At 41.1% G+C, this 8501-nt stretch overlaps 1 long non-coding RNA gene across 1 annotated transcript; it reads left to right on the top strand.

Annotated features, from left to right (window-relative positions):
* The first annotated feature begins 6962 nt into the window (after nucleotides 1-6962).
* Nucleotides 6963-8276, top strand: LOC118938932. The gene is made up of 3 exons (XR_005036325.1): nucleotides 6963-7042; nucleotides 7885-8177; nucleotides 8230-8276. It is a non-coding gene; the product is annotated as an uncharacterized LOC118938932 (long non-coding RNA).
* Nucleotides 8277-8501: the final 225 nt, after the last annotated feature.

Here is an 8501-nt window from a genome sequence, read left to right as displayed (position 1 = left end):
AGCCAGACTCTTCCAGATCCGCCAGATCCGCCAGACTCTTCCAGATCCGCCAGACTCTTCCAGATCCGCCAGACTCTTCCAGATCCGCCAGACTCTTCCAGATCCGCCAGACTCTTCCAGATCCGCCAGACTCTTCCAGATCCGCCAGACTCTTCCAGATCCGCCAGACTCTTCCAGATCCGCCAGACTCTTCCAGATCCGCCAGTCAGCCAGACTCTTCCAGATCCGCCAGTCAGCCAGACTCTTCCAGATCCGCCAGACTCTTCCAGATCCGCCAGTCAGCCAGACTCTTCCAGATCTGCCAGTCAACCAGACTCTTCCAGATCCGCCAGTCAACCAGACTTTTCCAGATCGGCCCGGATCTGCCAGTCGGCCCGGATCTGCCAGTCGGCCAGGATCTGCCAGTCGGCCAGGATCTGCCAGATCTGCCAGTCAGCCAGGGTCAGCCAGGATCTGCTAAAACAGCCAGGATCTGGTAGATCTACCTTCCTGCCTGAGCTGTCTCTCACTCCTGAGCTGTCTCTCACTCCCGAGCTGTCTCTCACTCCCGAGCTGTCTCTCACTCCCGAGCTGTCTCTCACTCCCGAGCTGTCTCTCACTCCCGAGCTGTCTCTCACTCCCGAGCTTCCCCTCACTCCCGAGCTTCCTCTCACTCCCGAGCTTCCTCTCACTCCCGAGCTTCCTCTCACTCCCGAGCTTCCTCTCACTCCCGAGCTTCCTCTCACTCCCGAGCTTCCTCTCACTCCCGAGCTTCCTCTCACTCCCGAGCTTCCTCTCACTCCCGAGCTTCCTCTCACTCCCGAGCTTCCTCTCACTCCCGAGCTTCCTCTCACTCCCGAGCTTCCTCTCACTCCCGAGCTTCCTCTCACTCCCGAGCTTTCTCTCACTCCCGAGCTTTCTCTCACTCCCGAGCTTCCCCTCACTCCCGAGCTGTCCTTCAGTCCCGATCTGCTCCTCAGTCTAGTGGGTTTCTGGGTGAGGACTACTAGGCCATGGTCGGCGGCGAGGGTGGACTATCCAGGGACGCGAGGGGACTAAGACATTGACTGAGTGGGTTCCACGTCCCGCGCCGGAGCCGCCACCATGGACAGACGCCCAACCGGACCCTCCCTATTGTTTTGAGGTGCGTTCGGGAGTCCGCACCTTAGGGCGGGGGTTCTGTCACGCCCTGGTCTAAGTATTTTGTGTTTTTCTTCATGTATTGGGTCAGGCCAGGGTGTGGCATCGGGTTTTTGTATTGTGGTGTGTATGTATTGGGATTGTAGCTAGTGGGGTTATCTAGCAAAGTCTATGGCTGTCTGGAGTGGTTCTCAATCAGAGGCAGGTGTTTATCGTTGTCTCTGATTGGGAACCATATTTAGGCAGCCATATTCTTTGAGTTTGTCGTGGGTGATTGTCCTGAGTGTCTTGAGGTCCTTGGTTGATGTTAGTTGACACAAGTATAGGCTGTTTTCGTTTATTGTTTTGTAGTGTTCGTGTTTAGTCGTGTTTACGTTTGTTTAAATAAACATGGATCGCAATCGACACGCTGCAGTTTGGTCCGACTCTCCTTCACTATATGAAAACCGTTACAGCTGAGTTAGTGTCATGTATAGGAGGTGACCTGGGCTGAGTTGGTGTGATATATAGGAGGTGACCTGGGCTGAGTTGGTGTGATATATATATAGGAGGTGACCTGGGCTGAGTTGGTGTGATATATAGGAGGTGACCTGGGCTGAGTTGGTGTGATATATATATATATATAGGAGGTGACCTGGGCTGAGTTGGTGTGATTATATAGTAGGTAACCTGGGCTGAGTTGTTGTGATATATAGGAGTTAACCTGGGTTGAGTTGCTGTGATATATAGGAGAGTTCCTGTAAAAATTGCAAATTTACATCACCAATTTTGCTTCCCAAATGGCAACCTATTCCCTACATAGTGCACTACGCTATGGGCCCTGGCCAAAAGTAGTGAACTATATAGGGAATATGGTGTGATTTGGGACACAGTCTGAGTTTTTACACTGTAAGCATTACTAGAAATTGAAGGTGTCTTGCAGCAATGTTATTTCTAAACCACAGTTTATTTTCTTACCAAGGTAAAAGTTTCTCTGCCCAATGTGGCTGCTACTCTTTCTGAATTCCCCACAGGAAGTAAGGTGTTGTGTGTCACTCAGCTATTTCTACCAAAATGGAAATATATCTTTTAACTTTATCTAATCGTATCTATATGTTACGTCATGTTATCTCATCTTTATGTCACATCATGTTATCTTATCTTTGTCTCATCTTCATGTTGTCTCATCTTCATGTTGTCTCATCTTCATGTCTCATCTTCATGTCTCATCTTCATGTCTCATCTTCATGTCTCATCTTCATGTCTCATCTTCATGTCTCATCTTCATGTCTCATCTTCATGTCTCATCTTCATGTCTCATCTTCATGTCTCATCTTCATGTTTCATCTTCATGTTGTCTCATCTTCATGTTGTCTCATCTTCATGTTGTCTCATCTTTATGTTGTTTAATCTTTATGTCTCATCTTTATGTTGTCTCATCTTTACCGTATCTTCTAGAATATAATGAAATATAATATTTTTATCATAGAATAGTAACCAGCTGTGGTTAGTCTAATAGATAATGCTGATGATGTGGAGTAGGAACTACTAGTAACCAGCTGTGGTTAGTCTTATAGTTAATGCTGATGATGTGGTGTAGGAACTACTAGTAACCAGCTGTGGTTAGTCTTATAGATAATGCTGATGATGTGGTGTAGGAACTACTAGTAACCAGCTGTGGTTAGTCTAATAGATAATGCTGATGATGTGGAGTAGGAACTACTAGTAACCAGCTGTGGTTAGTCTAATAGATAATGCTGATGATGTGGTGTAGGAACTACTAGTAACCAGCTGTGGTTAGTCTTATAGATAATGCTGATGATGTGGTGTAGGAACTACTAGTAACCAGCTGTGGTTAGTCTTATAGATAATGCTGATGATGTGGTGTAGGAACTACTAGTAACCAGCTGTGGTTCCAACCATGATGCACAGAAAGACACTCAGCTTTTCTCTCTTTTCTCCCCCGCTCACTATTCCGCTCAGTACACACACTGCTTTCACTCAAAGGCTGCACCCTAATCCTTATATGGATCACTACCCTAAGGGCCCCTGGTCTAAACTAGTGCACTACACCATGGGCCCTGGTCTGAAGTAGTGCACTACCCAATGGTTCCTGGTCTAAAGTAGTGCACTACCCCTATGGGCCCTGGTCTAACGTAGTGCACTACCCCCATGGGCCCTATTCTAAAGTAGTGCACTACCCCTATGGGCCCTGGTCTAAAGTAGTGCACTACCCCTATGGGCCCTGGTCTAAAGTAGTGCACTACCCCATGGGCCCTGGTCTAAAGTAGTGCACTACCCCTATGGGCCCTGGTCTAACGTAGTGCACTACCCCCATGGGCCCTATTCTAAAGTAGTGCACTACCCCTATGGGCCCTGGTCTAAAGTAGTGCACTACCCCATGGGTCCTGGTCTAAAGTAGTGCACTACGTTAAGGGTCCTGGTCTAAAGTAGTGCACATCCCCTATGGGCCTTTTTCTAGAGTGGTGCACTACCCCTATGGGTCCTGGTCTAAAGTAGTGCACTACCCCTATGGGCCCCGGTCTAAAGTGGTGCTCTACCCCTATGGGTCCTGGTCTAAAGTAGTGCACTACCCCTATGGGCCCCGGTCTAAAGTAGTGCACTACCCCTATGGGTCCTGGTCTAAAGTAGTGCACTAAATAGGGAATAGGGTGCCATTTGGAACATATCCACTTGTTCAACAGCCTCTTATCTCTTTAATCTCAAATAACTTTGTCAACAGCCTTAACAACGTTTTCAGGACCAATGCATCTACAATACAATACAATCCTCCCTTTATTGATCTATTTGTACAGAAACTCTATATGTTGTGAGGTCACAGTGGCCTTATGGGTGACGTGTAGAGAGGAACTGCATTGAAAAATATATATTAGTCAACGTAGAGTTGATGTGATTTACAGGAGAGTTGTTCTTGTAAAAATGGAAACTTTTCATCAACAATATTACATTCCAAATGGCAAACTATTCCCTACATAGTGCACTACGCTTTGGGCCCTGGTCAAAAGTAGTGAACTATGTAGGGAACATGGTAAGATTTGGGATACATGCAGAGTCTGAGTTTTCACACTGTAAGCATTACTAGAAATTGAAGGTGTCTAGCAGCAATGTTATTTCCAAACCACAGATTATTGTCTACCAAGGTAAACGTGTCTCTGTGGCTGCTACACTTCCTGAATTTCCCACAGGAAGTATGATGCTGTGTAGCACTCAGCTATTTCTACCAAAATGAAACTATATCTCTTATCTTTATCTAATCTATTCTTTATGTCATGTCATCTATTCTTTATGTCATGTCATCTGATCTTTATGTCATCTTATCTTTGTCATGTCATCTGATCTTTATGTCATGTCATCTTATCTTTATGTCATGTCATCTTTATGTCATGTCATCTTATCTTCATGTCATTTTATCTTTATGTCATGTCATCTTATCCTTATCTAATCTAATCTATTCTTTATGTCATGTCATCTTATCTTCATGACATGACATGTTATGTAATCTTATCTTCACCTGTGTCTTATGTTATCTTATCTTCGTCATGTTATTTAATCTTACCTTAATCTTATCTTATTGTTATCTTTATCTTCATCTTTATCTTTGTTATCTTATCTTTATCCTATGTTATCTTCATCCTATGTTATCTTCATATTTATCTTTATGTTATCTTATCTTTATGTTATCTTATCTTTATGTTATCTTATCTTTATGTTATCTTATCTTTATGTTATCTTATCTTTATGTTATCTTATCTTTATGTTATCTTATCTTTATGTTATCTTATCTTTATGTTATCTTATCTTTATGTTATCTTATCTTTATGTTATCTTATCTTTATGTTATCTTATCTTTATGTTATCTTATCTTTATGTTATCTTATCTTTATGTTATCTTATCTTTATGTTATCTTTATGTTATCTTATCTTTATGTTATCTTATCTTTATGTTATCTTATCTTTATGTTATCTTATCTTTATGTTATCTTATCTTTATGTTATCTTATCTTTATGTTATCTTATCTTTATGTTATCTTATCTTTATGTTATCTTATCTTTATGTTATCTTATCTTTATGTTATCTTATCTTTATGTTATCTTATCTTTATGTTATCTTATCTTTATGTTATCTTTATGTTATCTTCATCTTTATGTTATCTTATCTTTATGTTATCTTATCTTTATGTTATCTTATCTTTATGTTATCTTATCTTTATGTTATCTTCATCTTTATGTTATCTTATCTTTATGTTATCTTATCTTTATGTTAACTTATCTTTATGTTAACTTATCTTTATGTTCTTATCTTTATGTTCTTATCTTTGTTATCTTATCTTTGTTATCTTATCTTTGTTATCTTATCTTATCTTTATGTTATCTTATCTTATCTTTATGTTATCTTATCTTATCTTTATGTTATCTTATCTTATCTTTATGTTATCTTATCTTTATGTTATCTTATCTTTATGTTATCTTATCTTTATGTTATCTTATCTTTATGTTGTCTTGTCTTTATGTTGTCTTGTCTTTATGTTGTCTTGTCTTTATGTTGTCTTTATGTTGTCTTGTCTTTATGTTGTCTTGTCTTTATGTTGTCTTGTCTTTATGTTGTCTTGTCTTTATGTTGTCTTGTCTTTATGTTGTCTTGTCTTTATGTTGTCTTGTCTTTATGTTGTCTTGTCTTTATGTTGTCTTGTCTTTATGTTGTCTTGTCTTTATGTTGTCTTGTCTTTATGTTGTCTTGTCTTTATGTTGTCTTGTCTTTATGTTGTCTTGTCTTTATGTTGTCTTGTCTTTATGTTGTCTTGTCTTTATGTTGTCTTGTCTTTATGTTGTCTTGTCTTTATGTTGTCTTGTCTTTATGTTGTCTTGTCTTTATGTTGTCTTGTCTTTATGTTGTCTTGTCTTTATGTTGTCTTGTCTTTATGTTGTCTTGTCTTTATGTTGTCTTGTCTTTATGTTGTCTTGTCTTTATGTTGTCTTGTCTTTATGTTGTCTTTATCTTTGTTATTTTATATTTATCTTATAGATGAAATGAAATACAATATTTGTATCGTAGAATAATAGAAAACAATGGAATGGAGACTTTATTAATGTTGTCAATCAATGTTGTCATCCAGAATGGTTTGTCAAAATGTTTATTGGGATGGATTTGATCAACTCTGTACCAAAGGATAAATGATCAATTGACAGAGAGAGATAAAAGTGATTTCTGTCCAACCACAAGGTGGATTACTTGTCATCGTACTGCTGATGTAACTGATACCCACGTAGGGCCTTTCTTCCAGTCAGTCAGTCACTGATTATAGAAGGAGAACTGTTTCCTCCAGTCAGTCAGTTCTGAGAGAAGGATACATGTTTCCTATTGGCTCTCAGGCTGACATAGTGACATGCGTGTTGGTGGAGAGTATTTCCGTAAAGCAGTCTGTGGTTTGCTGTTGTCTGACTGAGTCTAACTGAATGATGTTCAGACAGTACAGGCAGGATACCAGTGGCAGGATACCAGTGGCAGGATACCAGTGGCAGGCTACCAGTGGCAGGCTACCAGTGGCAGGCTACCAGTGGCAGGCTACCAGTGGCAGGCTACCAGTGGCAGGCTACCAGTGGCAGGCTACCAGTGGCAGGCTACCAGTGGCAGGCTACCAGTGGTAGGCTACCAGTGGCAGGCTACCAGTGGCAGGCTACCAGTGGCAGGCTACCAGTGGCAGGCTACCAGTGGCAGGGTACCAGTGGCAGGGTACCAGTGGCAGGCTACAAGGGGCAGGATACCAGTGGCAGAATACCAGTGGCAGGATACCAGTGACAAGCTTCAGCTGTGCATGTAGTTTGTTTATTGTCCTGTCAGTACAGTTCAGTAGGTATGATATTGTCCTGTAGGTATGATATTGTCCTGTAGGTATGATATTGTCCTGTCAGTACAGTCCTGTAGGTATGATATTGTCCTGTAGGTATGATATTGTCCTGTAGGTATGATAGTGTCCTGTCAGTACAGTCCTGTAGGTATGATATTGTCCTGTAGGTATGATATTTTCCTGTAGGTATGACATTGTCCTGTCAGTACAGTCCTGTAGGTATGATATTGTCCTGTCAGTACAGTCCTGTAGGTATGATATTGTCCTGTAGGTAAGATATTGTCCTGTAGGTATGATATTTTCCTGTAGGTATGACATTGTCCTGTCAGTACAGTCCTGTAGGTATGATATTGTCCTGTCAGTACAGTCCTGTAGGTATGATATTGTCCTGTAGGTATGATATTGTCCTGTAGGTATGATGTTGTCCTGTAGGTATGATATTGTCCTGTCAGTACAGTCCTGTAGGTATGATATTGTCCTGTAGGTATGATATTGTCCTGTCAGTACAGTCCTGTAGGTATGATATTGTCCTGTAGGTATGATATTGTCCTGTCAGTACAGTCCTGTAGGTATGATATTGTCCTGTAGGTATGATATTGTCCTGTAGGTATGATATTGTCCTGTCAGTACAGTCCTGTGGGTATGATATTGTCCTGTAGGTATGATATTGTCCTGTCAGTACAGTCCTGTAGGTATGATATTGTCCTGTAGGTATGATATTGTCCTGTCAGTACAGTCCTGTAGGTATGATATTGTCCTGTAGGTATGATATTGTCCTGTAGGTATGATATTGTCCTGTCAGTACAGTCCTGTAGATATGATATTGTCCTGTCAGGACAGTCCTGTAGGTATGATATTGTCCTGTAGGTATGATATTGTCCTGTCAGTACAGTCCTGTAGGTATGATATTGTCCTGTAGGTATGATATTGTCCTGTAGGTATGATATTGTCCTGTCAGTACAGTCCTGTAGTTATGATATTGTCCTGTCGGTATGATATTGTCCAGTCAGTACAGTCCTGTAAGTATGATATTGTCCTGTAGGTATGATATTGTCCTGTCAGTACAGTCCTGTAGTTATGATATTGTCCTGTCGGTATGATATTGTCCAGTCAGTACAGTCCTGTAAGTATGATATTGTCCTGTCAGTACAGTCCTGTAGGTATGATATTGTCCTGTAGGCATGATATTGTCCTGTCAGTACAGTCCTGTAGGTATGCTATTGTCCTGTAGGTATGATATTGTCCTGTCAGTATAGACCTGTAGGTATGATATTGTCCTGTCAGTACAGTCCTGTAGGTATGATATTGTCCTGTCAGTACAATCCTGTAGGTATGATATTGTCCTGTCAGTACAGTCCTATAGGTATGATATTGTCCTGTAGGTATGATATTGTCCTGTCAGTACAGTCCTGTAGGTATGATATTGTCCTGTAGGTATGATATTGTCCTGTCAGTACAGTCCTGTAGGTATGATATTGTCCTGTCAGTACAGTCCTGTGGGTATGATATTGTCCTGTAGGTATGATATTGTCCTGT

Source organism: Oncorhynchus mykiss, chromosome 15 (genome assembly GCF_013265735.2).
Source record: "Oncorhynchus mykiss isolate Arlee chromosome 15, USDA_OmykA_1.1, whole genome shotgun sequence".
In the NCBI taxonomy this organism is placed as follows: Eukaryota; Metazoa; Chordata; class Actinopteri; order Salmoniformes; family Salmonidae; genus Oncorhynchus; species Oncorhynchus mykiss.
This window is presented reverse-complemented; position numbering and strand designations above follow the sequence as displayed.